Here is a 13175-nt window from a genome sequence, read left to right as displayed (position 1 = left end):
ATGAAAGATTTATTTTCTTTGATATGAAAGAAGAAATTTCTTGTGAAAATTGATTTCCCACAAATGAGGATCTTGATGCTGATACATAACTCTGATGGCCAATCAGAAAAATAAGAATTTTTATTTAGTACAGACATGGTGTTATAGCATTTGAATCCTAATGAATGGGCATGTGTAGGTTTGCAAGAAAATGTGATGAAAATTCTCAAATGTCACATTAAACTAACATGAATCTAAATTATATACTTAAATCCTGAGTCTCCATCTTCTGTGAAAAAACCATGAGTGGCCCAGGTTAGGAATATGAGCAAAAACACAGAATTTGTGTTCTTGGGATTTCATCCCCGCCAATACTGAGTGAATTCCACACTGCTCTTCAGCTCTCTTTCCATTTCCTTTGTGTGAGAGTGCCTTTGCAGCAGCTGGATGCAGCTCTGATGCTCTGAGGTTCTCTGGCTGGAGCTGTGCAGCCTTACACATGCAGTGAGCTGCCAGTGTGGGGTCTGCAGGCTCTGCACAAACCATGTGTGGAGCTCCTTGTGCTGCTTACACACACCATTTGTTTGACTAACCCATGATGTTGAATAAGTTTTCTTTAAATGCAGCAGTTTGGTTTAGGCCCTGTGGGTTTTCCTCCTCCTTGAACGGTTTATTATTGAAATCAGTGGTTTACATTCAATTTAAAAACAAGCACTGGGATAGATCACAATCTCTTTTCCATGTAGCAGTTTTGCAGACTTCTTTCACTGTATAAGGAAAATAGTCTTATTGATCATTTCCAGGAGGAAGGTGGATAATTGTTTTACTTCCAGCCCAATCTCCATTTCTTCTGTGCAAAGTAGGATATAGGGTAAACTACAAAGGGTAGTAAGTTTTTGCTTATCTCTGGCAGAACAGTCAATGATTAATGCAAAATTATTTTAAATTATGTTGAGTGTCCTGCAACAGAAGACTCAGAACATCACAATTTTTAGCAGTTTATACAAGATAAAAACAACCCAGTTTAAGAAAACCCCCATAAAGTCAGACCCTTAGTATGCAGATAGTGGATTTGTGCTCTTTAGAGCAAGAATGTTTCAATGAAAAATCTAGTTGAAATTCACAAAGCACATTATGATGTATGTCTTCAGCCAAGAAAGCTGAGGAACAGGTAAAATAATTATACATTACACAAAGATTTTATAGGATTGAAGATTAAATATATGAAAGATAAGAAATCTGAAAAGCCTTACTGGTAAGGTAATGGACTACAATGCTCAACATCTACAATTCTTCATTTTTAAGAAATTTTATATTTGTTTGTGCTTTTCTCTATTGCTTAATACCAAAATATCTCCCAAATAATTAATATTAAAAACCTTTTAAAAACAATAATAATAACACCAATATTAAGGTTGAGGCAACACAGGAAATATTGTAGAGGTGACAGTTATTAAGATGTTTCACAGATTCATGCCATCTTCAGATCATTTTCTCCAGCACTTCAGAGAAGTAAAACAGAAGCCCAAATGCAGTGACAAATAACAAACAGCAGTAAGATGGTCTATTTGTACTTGCAGATCTGCTCTACAATATATAATTCTTAGGTTTAACTTTGCTCCAATAAAATGGCAAATAAGAAAAATAAATAGGATTCAACTTTCTGTGCAAAATTACAGCATTTAGGCACTGGCCTGCATGGGTTTACAGCTTCCCTTGAGAGCCTGCATAATTTGCCTCCTGTGACTTCTTCCCATGCTCAGGCTTTCAGGTGGAAATATTCCTCCTCAAACACCCATGGGCAGCAGCTTGTGCAAGGCACTCATTTTTTGATGGATACAAATAGTTTTTAAAAGTTTGCTGTTTCCTTGTGGGCACTGAATTATCCCAGAGAACAGATCATACACTGTTTGTTATAAAGCTTTTAAGAAAAACAGGGGAAGTCTTGAGAGGCTCTAGAGGCAAAAATTCAAACAATATTACTGGAATTCAAGTAGCAAAACCTCTGTGCTTTGCTTTGAAATTGTACTGGGAGTACAGATAAATTCTCATCTACAATAGACATGAATCTATGTTATATATGACTACACTTATTTCTTTGATCTATTATTTCCCTCATTGATATGATGGCAAGTCAATCAAGGAGTTTTCATAGGCTGTGTATCTGTTGGCCCTGTAAATACAATTTGCATTGAGGTGCTAAGATGGACTGGCACTCCACAGTCAGCATCAGGGTTAGGAAGGTTACTCTGGTGTGCCCATTGCCTGTGTGAAAACCTGACTGCCAGGGAATTCTGCTGGGAGAAGCAATTACTGTGCTCAGAAAAATGATCAAGACTTGGAAGAGCTTTGAAAGCTGCTGAAAAAAAATACAGGTTTATAATCAATTGTCTCTTCAACTGTGGGTGGCAGCAGTGTCCAGGCAGAGGGAATTATTTTTGGAAGCCTCCCCCAGGGCTTTGACCTCCACTGAGTGTTTCAGGAAGAGGCAGCATTAATTGCTGCCCCAAGACTGTGAGGCTGAGCTCACAACAGGCAAACACATTACTTTGTAAATGAAGGATTAAGTTAGAAAACCTTGCTAATAACCTGCTTCAGAAACTCCATAATCACGGTGGTGTGATGGTGAGTAATTTGCAGTGTTTGTAAGCATGGGTTCAGTGGCCCTAATTGACTCAGTTTCCTATTCTGGGTGGCTGTGCTGATGCTTGAATCGTTCTGTAAGATACTCTTTGAGCAGTGCTCCATGTGTCACAGCACATGTGGCATTCCTGACTTCCACTCCTGGCTTTCCTTGTTTGGATGATCTATGGGCTTGTGGAAATCAGTCTCACAGTAAGTGTGTGCCTGTCCTTTGCTGATTCATACTCCCTCCATTGTAGGCAGAGCTGTTCCCTCTCCATAATTCACAGGCTTTGCCTGCCTTGAATTTGAATATGAAGAGTGTGGTTTTGCAGGGATTTTCGGCTCCAGCCTATACTTTTTTGTCTGCCTGAAAAGCAATATTTTATGAATAAGCAGGTGTACAAAGCACAGCTTCTGGGGTAGAATCAGCATTCCCACTTGTCCTCCTGGTAAATAATTGCAGAACAACTGGGGAAAGTTGAAATGAGCTGAAAGTGAAGATGTCCCTGATTCACCCACTCCAACACATGCAAAAACACTTGAAGGTCACCTTTAAAGATTCAAGTTCTGTTTAACTGTGCTTTCACATGCTGGTATCTAATAATGATTAAAACACATTGACAATGGCATTTTTGCAAGGACACTATGAAAGGACAAGGCAGTATATGAAAACAAGTATTTTATAGTGAACACCAAATTCCTGCACTTGTAATGAACACTGCATGCAATGAATGATCCACAGAGTACTCTATGCTTTCTAGATATAAAATGTAAATAGATCTTTTTAAAGTGTTTCAGGTTTTCAAACTCATTGAGGGGATTTCCCTCATTAGCTTTGGAAATCTCAACCACTGTGTTTGAATCATGCAGTTTAATCCAAAGTCATGCTTCATAACATTTCTCCCCAGACTCAGTGGAGCTGGCTGTGACACAGGAGGATAAGATGGTTTAGTCATGGTTTTTCATTGAATCAACTCCTCTCCTGCACTGTAACTTTGACCTTTTACTTCTAAGACTTGCTGAAATCACCAGACCTCAGAGTCTTCTCAGAAGAGCACAAGAATGAATAATGTAGAATCAGCTTAACAAACTTGAGTAACAGGCACAGTTTGCAAAAGCACTGTTACCTAAAAATGAGAAACCTAATGTCAACTGCAAACTAGGTTGTGAAAGTTTCTTTCTTCCTTTGCTGAAAGCAATTAAAGTGAACAGGACAGGGAAAAGGAACAGTCTAAACTGGACTTACTCCTCATGCAACGAAGGTTGGGAGTTTTCAGAGCTGTGCTATATGAGTCATACCCTTCTCACGAAGAGTTCAGTGTAAAATGCCCATTGACAGCAGTGGGAACAGTGTGAAATTCTACCCTACAATTTATTGATATGATCTCCCTGCAAAGAACAGAACAAAGACCCAGCTCCCACGCTAGACAATTCACAGCCTTAACACAGCAAATGAAAGGTGAGACTTGCAAAGCAGAATGATGAGGCAGTGCAAAAACTGTAGTAGTAAAATATTAGTGTCCCACTTGTGCTGTATCCACACATTGTGAGGTTTCCAAGTGTTTTAATATTCACTTCATTTTACTTGCTTGCCCTCATCAATTGATGGGTAGAGTTTTACATCATTATTTTGAGAAAATTTCTGGTTTCTACACAGTGAAAGAATTTGAGTTAATATTTGATTAATGGGGAATTCAGCCATGAATTAACAGTGCATCTCAAATCCCGTATCCCTCCTCTAACCTTATTCTATGGAAGAGTGAATTTAAAACCATTGTACACACTCCATAATTTATCCAGAACTCCGTGTTAAAGTCTTGCAAAACAGAAGTTAATCACATAATATCTATTAAGAGAGAAGTAATACAAAGGAAAGAAAATAAAATATTTAAAACTATCAAAAACCACCAAGTTTTAGATACCTTCCTATTGCTATTGAACACTAGAATTTTAAAGGAGACACTGGGAAGTGTCTGTCAGGCACAAAACACTTCTTCAAAGAAGATACTGTAATCCATCCTATCCTATCCTATCCTATCCTATCCTATCCTATCCTATCCTATCCTATCCTATCCTATCCTATCCTATCCTATCCTATCCTATCCTATCCTATCCTATCCTATCCTATCCTATCCTATCCTATCCTATCCTATCCTATCCTATCCTATCCTATCCTATCCTATCCTATCCTATCCTATCCTATCCTATCCTGCCATATGCCACTTTAAGGGAGGCTCTGGGCAGCTCTTGACAGCTCTTTGCAGAGCTGGATGTGAACATCTGTTTTAGCTCATTTACAAGTGATTTAGTTTGGCTCTTCAGCTGTGCTCTTTAGGGGTCAAATGTTTAATTGTGTTCAGAGAGTTAGCTTCATTCATTTTCATGAATGCAAGGTGCCTTGCATTAACTGAAACTGGGCCTCCCCATAGGGTACCAAAGCAGCTCTTAACTTCTTGGGATAGAAGTGGTAATAAAAATCTTAAGGAAAATGTCTGAGAGCAATTCTAATGTCTGAGCTACCAATCATAGCAAGTTTAGACTTGTCATGGAGAGACAACTAAAATCTTGACAAGGGAGACCCTCCAGTAAACAGACTCTGATGGTTATGGTACTACTTTGTTTTTATCTTTCCTATTCTGAAAACAGGACAGTTGTTTTTACTGATATCCAGCAAAATCTGGTAAATAACAAGTTAAGCTGGAATTTTCTGTCAGTTATGAAGACACATGGATTAGTCTTAACCCAACTCAAAACTTGAAAATGTGTAATGGAAACATGATGTTTTTGGTTTTTTTTGCTTGCTTTAAGAGATTTGCAATATCTATGGTGATAGGAGGTCAGAAAAGAAAACCTTGTTAATTAATGGTCTTATCAATGGAGTGGTTAACAATAACCTGTGAGCCAGAAGAGAAATTTTGAAAAATGTTTCTCCTTTTTTGATTTATTTCTGAAGTGGCAAATGAAGAAAGTAGTTTCTCACTATATTTCTCACTCCCTCTATATTTTTTTTTACCTTGTTATACTCTTGTTGTGGATAATTCTTGTGGGCATCTTAAGCAAACCTGCAGTTTTTTTTTCATGTGCTTAAATAAAAAGTGTAATGTGTAAATATCTGCATGTATTATTGGGTGCCTTTGGTCTGTGAAGAGTTACATGTGTGGGAGTGCAGTGTTTAAAGGGCTTGCCAGCATCTCATCATTCCCAATTAGTCAGAAAAATTGGCATAACTATGGCTCAATTAAATTTATGAACCAAAGAACTTCCTCATGCCTTTACTTCTGCTCTTTGTGGGAGCAAAGGGATGGTTTAAGGATAGCTTGTAAAGCATGTTTGTAAAAAGTTACCTTTTTATTGTCTATTTTCCTATTTTCTATTTGTTTCATCATCTTCAGGCTAGGATCTAATCATAAACATTAAGAGAGGTGGTAGAAGAAATGCCCAGAAGTTTGCACTCTTGCTGGAGTCACCTGATGCTGGTCGTGGGGACACATCCTCTTCATGGAGCAAATGATGCCTGACCCAGAGTGCCAAGAAAGACAACAAAAATATTTAGATCTCATACAACATGTGTGGGGAGTTGGGGAAGAATGCCCTCCTGACCACAGATTTGGCAATCTGTTCACTTTGTATATGTGAGCAAAGAATTGCTCTATTACAAGCAACTCATTTATACCCCAAGGTACTGTGTCCTGGTAATTTTCCATTCCCATTCCCCCTTTTTTAGTCAATTTTAGTCATCCAGTCCATTTGCTTCCAGTGGCACAGTCTTTAAGCCTAGTCCTTAAGGACTTTAAGCACTCAGGCAATTGCATTTGCAGGTGGGACTTGGGTCTCCTGGGCACAGCCTTTTCCAAAGGACACCTTGTCACAAACTCAGATTATTCTTAGTGAAGAAAATTAAAAAAAAAAAAAAAAAAGTATTAATCCAAAGGGAAACTCATGCCTTTCTAACATTTTAGGAGAGATATAACAACCTCCCCAGCTCAAGATCCCTGTCCCTCACTTCTGGTTGTATTGCAGTTACTTAGAGCAGATGCTTGATTTTCTGATGGCTGATGATGGCTGGATGAGCCCCATCCTCTTTCTTATATTCTTAGTGGAGTCTAATCAGAGTGACTGATGAGCTGTCCTGACTGAGCAGTGAGTTAACATATTTACTCATTTCTCTCTCATGCAACACAGAAATTATTAAACATTCAAATGCCAGCCTGTGGAAACACAGTGCCTGATATTCAGAAAGGACTGAAAGCAGCTGATCCAAAGATAAAACTGATCTTTGGAACAAATTCTGCTCCTTGGTACACTAGTGTAAACCCAGAATAACTGCATTAACAACAGTGTAAACCAGAAAGGACTTTGGATCAATGTACCAGTACTTTGCTGATATTGTTTACATTGCCAGGAGTGACCATATTTTACTGTTCTTTGTTTGTTTGTCGTGCAATAAAACTCTTTTTGCTTCCTAACTCTCTGTGTTTTCCAGTGTAGGTAAGGGAATGAAAGGCCTATATTTATTCAGATAGATTTTTAGAAAAAAAAACACGAGGAAAAAAGCCATCATGAATAACAAAAACCAAAAAATTGGTGTATTTCTCCACAAGGACTTAAAGTAAGAAAAAAAAAAAGTGGAAGTATTTACTTCTATCTATTAATTGATAGGTAATTGCACATTAAAAATTATGATTACAGTAATCAAACATACAGTTTTGGCTTTTTGTCACTATGTAGCCTTCATTTCTTGCATGTATTGTTTTTAAAGGGACTCACTGTGTTCTCAGGAAAGCATGTGTTAAACTTTTTAGCTTCCAAAAACTAGACAATTAAAAGTACCATCCACATAAGAAAAATTCTTCCACCCTCATCTGAACAGACTTAAATTATGCTGCTGATGGTATTTACAAAATATCTGTGGCAAGTACAGTGTGTCTGTGCTAAAGTCAATGAAGCATACAATGAACAGGACACAGTCACATGAGCCTTGAATTCATTCCAGTTTGTACTCTGGCTTTTTTTTTTTTCTTAACTCAGATGATTGCAGTGACCAACATGTGATTTGGAGCAAGGATCACTGGGGTCAGCCTGCAGAGGCAAGTGGCAGAATGCCTGAGAGCAGTTCAGCCCAGGAGAGTTTGTGTGTGGTGGCTCAGAGGGCACCACGAGAAAACAGAACTGAGAGTCCTGGGTCTGTCTCAGCCCTGTCATGCTGACAGTGTCCTGCTGGGGGTGAGCACCCCAGAGAAGAGCTGAAACTGGTCACCCTTCCCTTCCCTTCCCTTCCCTTCCCTTCCCTTCCCTTCCCTTCCCTTCCCTTCCCTTCCCTTCCCTTCCCTTCCCTTCCCTTCCCTTCCCTTCCCTTCCCTTCCCTTCCCTTCCCTTCCCTTCCCTTCCCTTCCCTTCCCTTCCCTTCCCTTCCCTTCCCTTCCCTTCCCTTCCCTTCCCTTCCCTTCCCTTCCCTTCCCTTCCCTTCCCTTCCCTTCCCTTCCCTTCCCTTCCCTTCCCTTCCCTTCCCTTCCCTTCCCTTCCCTTCCCTTCCCTTCCCTTCCCTTCCCTTCCCTCTCTCAGCTGTTTCAGGGACATTGTCCTGGCTCTGGGTCTGTCCTGTGCCCCTCTCAGGGCAGGGCTCAGTTTCACAATGACCACTCAATTTGCACAGAATTTCCTTGTACTACTTAAACACATTATGTGTGTACATACCTTTACAAATGCATTATCCTAACATCCATAACTATTTAAATGAACAACATAGCTCAGCATGGAGTCACAATGCTGTCCCAGTCATGGAATGAGGGGTCCTCAGGAGCTCTGCTCTTAGGCTGTGTGCAGGAATCAGACCACAGCTGACCTTAAGCCCAGTTCCACGTGTGAGCTGCTCTGCCTGGGTTTGTGCACCACTGCAAATCCACTGCTCTCTCATTTCATGTGTTGCACAGACCACTGCAGCCTTAACACAGCTTTCTAGAGAAAAGTGATGAAGTGTTTATCAGAAAGAAGTCACTGGTCATTTCTCCAGACACCCAGAAACTGCAGAAACAGTAAAACAGTAACCTGGGAACAGCTTTGGTGTTTGGATGCTCCCAGGTGAATTGGCAGTAGAGATGTCTTAAACTACTTCTGTCTTTCTAACTCGTCTTATTCTGGGTGCTTCCTGAAAATAAAATTTGAAAGCCACTGAAAATATTTTTCTAGGAACAGTGGCTTTTTTTTCTTCTCCTTTCTTTTCAGAGGCAAAATCTGTTGTCTCATCAAATGTCAACGGTGAAGAATCCTCACCCACACATGTGATAGAAAGGGCACTCAAGTCTAACATTTAGTGTAATTATCTAATAGCTCCCCCACATTAGTCAGACCTTGGATATAGGAAGATTGTTAGTATTTAAAATGAAGTTGCAGCATCCTTGTCATTAAGTTGTCCTTCTGAAGGAAGCCACACTGGAGGTATGGAACATATAAACAAACATAATTTAAGCTGGAGTATTTAGGGAAGTGGAACTAAAGAACAGGTGTACTGACACCTACCCCTTCCTGTCAAATACTTGTAGAAAATAAATAAACATAGGCAAAGGCCATGGTGATATGAAGGTAAAGATATATCTTTGAGCACTGCAAAAGTATTAATTGCAGTAACACTGCATGCCAGGTGGCAGATTAGCTGTGAGATGGGCTGCCTGTCCTGCTGAGGCATGGGAGAGAGCAGAGCCATGACACCAGTAGATGATGGTATAAGCAATTAACATTGGCTCTTTTACCTGTATGGGACTAAATTTATAGAAACCTAAAATCCCTTGGCAAGTAGTTACAGTGAATGGCAGCCTGCCTTTGTTAAGACTGACAGACATGTCTGACAGTAACTCCACAGAGTCACAGAGTCACAGAATCAGAGAATCACAGAGTCACAGAGTCACAGAGTCACAGAATCAGAGAATCACAGAGTCACAGAGTCACAGAATGGGTAAGGTGGGAAGGGACCACCTTAGTGGGTCATCTTGTCCAACCTCCCCACTCAAGCAGGGTCACCCCAAGGCACTTGGCACAGGATTGTGTCCAGACTGTTCTTGAATATTTCCAGTGAGCTGCACTCCACAACCTCTGTGGGCAATCTGTTCCAGTGTGCAGTCACTCGAACAGTAAGGCAGTTCTTCCTCATATTCAGGTGAAGAATAACTTACTTAAGTAATATTAATAACTTACTTAAGTAAGTTATTGCTTATAATGACCCTTTTGTGCACTGCTACTCCATTCAGGTAACTCATGTCCTGGGACGATCTTGTGACTAGGAGCGAAGTACTCTCATTTAGGGGATAGGTCATTTTTGGAAGTCTGGCAGCAGTCTCTAATATTGTGCTGCCACTTTATTCTCCCAGCATTCACTTTCAACTCAGGAAATGAAAGGGAGATGAACTCTGTGAAGTGCATTCAGGTTCCATGGATATACTATGGGCTTAGATTCCTCTACTTAAAATAAAAGTTGGAAAAGGAATATTTTGTTTTAATAGAAATTCACTGTCACCTATTTCTGTTGCTATCTAGCTAAGTCCAGCATTCTTGATGAAGAAATGAAAACAATTCTAAGCTTTCATTAAATCTTTAGGCATATAAGGCTTAAAACAAACTAAAACAGAGAAAAAAAGAAAAAAAAAATATACACTGGATCTGTTCAGCAGTGTGGCATAGCAAATTTCTGATGCTGTTGCTGGACACCACATTTGGCAGAAGGGAAGAAATTAGTTGAAAATATATATATGTGTTTGTATTGAATTCACAGGGTTTTTAATGAAGAATGTAGTGTAACTCGTTAGCCATGGTTATTGAGCCAAACATTTCCACCACTTCATGGTCATGAAGAAGTAAAATGGGGCAGAAACAGGACAACATGACTCTGAACACTGCTGATAAAAATCTTTTTGTCACTGAGCTGAAAAAAATGATTTTCTAGATTTTATTAAGCAGGAAGTTCTAACTGATAGGAGTTGTTCTTGCAGCAGTTTATTCAATAACTGTAGGTTGGTGACAACTAAAATCCACCAGCTTGAATTAGTATGTTTTTGTAAGGTGTCCATTTGTAGCTTTTGGAATGTAGAAGGAAAAATTAACTTTAAGGCAGATGAGATTCATACTCACTTTCACTTGTTGGTTATATTTATGTATACATTTATCCTAGTTGGAGAAGAGTTAGAGAAATCCATATGGAAACCCCATGTTCACTGTATTGTACACATATTTGCCTGGCTTATATTGACAACTGCTACTTTGAAAGGCTTGTGTAAAAAGGGTGAAGAAAATAAAGTTTTTCCTGAATTTGTTTATTACTAATCCTGGCATAGATATTCATACTGCCCTGCTAACATCTTATATTGTTGTCTTCAATTAGACTTCAATCCATTATGGATAATGATAGCTAATCCATCACATTATTCTCTCTTCAATTTATATGTTTAGATGTCTTTAGAGCAGTCCATGAGTCTGCAAAATCTTTTAACAAAATACCAGGCAAATTAAAAAAAAAAAAAATCTGTTCACGGTGAACAAGTACATACAGCTGATTTAACCAGAACTTTTTTCAGGCCTTTAGCAGGCACCACTGGAGACCCACAAGTCTAGAGATGATAGTCCCAGTGCCAGAGTGCTCCAAGATAAGTGGAAATAACATTGTTCCAAGCCCAATGTTTACTGTTGGTGCTCTTAATTTGTCAGATGTCTGGCCAGGTGTGAATCAAATTGTTATTTTGCAACAAAAGGGTCTAGGAATAGCATTTTAGACTGCATTCTGGCAAGCTGAAATTAAGCTTTCATTACTGTTTCATTTCTGTTTCATCTGACATCTTTGTTGTGATTAAATGCAAGACTTGCAAAGCTGAGGGCTACATTTAAACTGTACCCATGAACTCCCTTAAACAGCAATAGGTCTGCAGTTTCAGAATCCTATTAAACTCACCCCAAATTAGTTGCCTAACACGCACCAAATCAATCATGATGTGGAAATATCACTTATGATTCATTTGGTACAAACACCTCAGACGTTGCTATTATAGAGAAAATATGCTTTAAAAAACACACCAAAAAACAGAAAAAGAAGCAGAAGAAAAAAGAAGTGTATTATAGTGGTTTTAAATTACAGCTTCCCTCTGAAGCAATGACATTCACAAGGTGAAATCTTAAAGAACAGGGAACCACAGTTAAGATCTGGACATTGACAAAACCCTTTTTTTCCTTATAGATAAAAAATGTGTACATGAAGTTGTATGCATTTTTCTTCATTATATCCAGCATTACACTCACTTCTAATAGAAGGTGTTACCCCTCCCAAAAAGCTGGAGTAGCCATAACTGCAGTCAAACTGAGTTATTTTCTCCATTTTCCAAGACATGAACATCCCAGAGGATGTGCTGGATACTCATGAGAGAAGTTGCCATATTTGCAAATTTACAATCTTACAATAAGTAAAATCTTGCAATCACAGGTCATCCTGAATCTTTTTCCTAAATAAGAGTAATGAAGAAATACAGATAAAATGCTGCAGTTTTCTGAAGATCAGGGCAGAATTCCTAAACTGCATGAATCATTGCTTTTGCAGTGCAAACTGATCAACAGCTAAATTCTGATCAGAATGCCTAAATGCCAGTTCTGATGTGCATTATCCTGAAGGCAAAGCTAGGCTGGACAAAGATTTCCTCCAGGAAGAGAGTTGCCTCATTTGGTTGACTTCAATTAGCAACTTCCTTGCAATATTGTTGACCTTTCTGGCATAGCACACTTCCAAGTAGAATGCAGGATGCCAGTCTAATCCACTTAGCTCCAGAACAGTTTAACCAATACCCCTAGGGCACACATCCTGTGACTTGATTTAATCTCATGATCAGGGGAGTGTCACTTGATGTGTTAGGTATTGAAGTCTTAAGAGGCTCTTGACCTTTTCTAGAACTGTGAGATTTCCTTGTTTTCAGAAGAAAAAAAAAAAAAAAAAAAAGAAAAGAAAAGAAAATGGAAAAAAAAAGTGATGATGAAAAGTGATTCCTTTTGTTTGGGATTTTTTTTTTTTTTTTAATTTCATGAAAGCAAAGCAGATGAGAACTAGCAATGATAGCACTCATAGAAAAAAATACTATATTTTAAAATTAGGGATTTTAAGAAGTCTCTTTTCAAAATTAACTTGATTATGTTCCAGAAGCACACAGTTACTAATCACTGCAGCATTTCAATCAAGTAGCCATAGTTGTATAGTGAACTGAACATTTCCACAACTAGGATAGAGAATTGTTGCTACTTGTCACAATTTCTGCTATTCAAAGCAGCTAACTGCTCTCCAGGAGTAATGTTTTCTCTGAGATTACTTCAAATTATGACATTTATAAGGAATGCTATTAGCTTTTTTTTTTTTTATTCAGGCAATGTAACTGGCAAATTTATTGCAAATTTCTAAGTATTTTGTTTGAGACATCTGGTAACATAAAAATAATATGACCTTTGTAATGATTAAGCTCTCACAATCTATGTGATTCTGAAGAATGTTGTATAAGCATAAATGTGCATATTTTTCTTCACAAGTGCCTCCACATAAATGAAATGTTTCAGCC

General features: G+C 38.6%; 1 long non-coding RNA gene across 1 annotated transcript; it reads left to right on the top strand.

Moving 5' to 3' along the window:
• Positions 1-2494: 2494 nt before the first annotated feature.
• On the top strand, positions 2495-7886 carry LOC130267025 (uncharacterized). Its single transcript, XR_008843053.1, has 3 exons — positions 2495-2604; positions 5997-6236; positions 7633-7886. It is a non-coding gene; the product is annotated as an uncharacterized LOC130267025 (long non-coding RNA).
• Positions 7887-13175: the final 5289 nt, after the last annotated feature.

This window comes from Oenanthe melanoleuca, chromosome 1A (assembly GCF_029582105.1).
Source record: "Oenanthe melanoleuca isolate GR-GAL-2019-014 chromosome 1A, OMel1.0, whole genome shotgun sequence".
Lineage (NCBI taxonomy): Eukaryota > Metazoa > Chordata > Aves > Passeriformes > Muscicapidae > Oenanthe > Oenanthe melanoleuca.
This window is presented reverse-complemented; position numbering and strand designations above follow the sequence as displayed.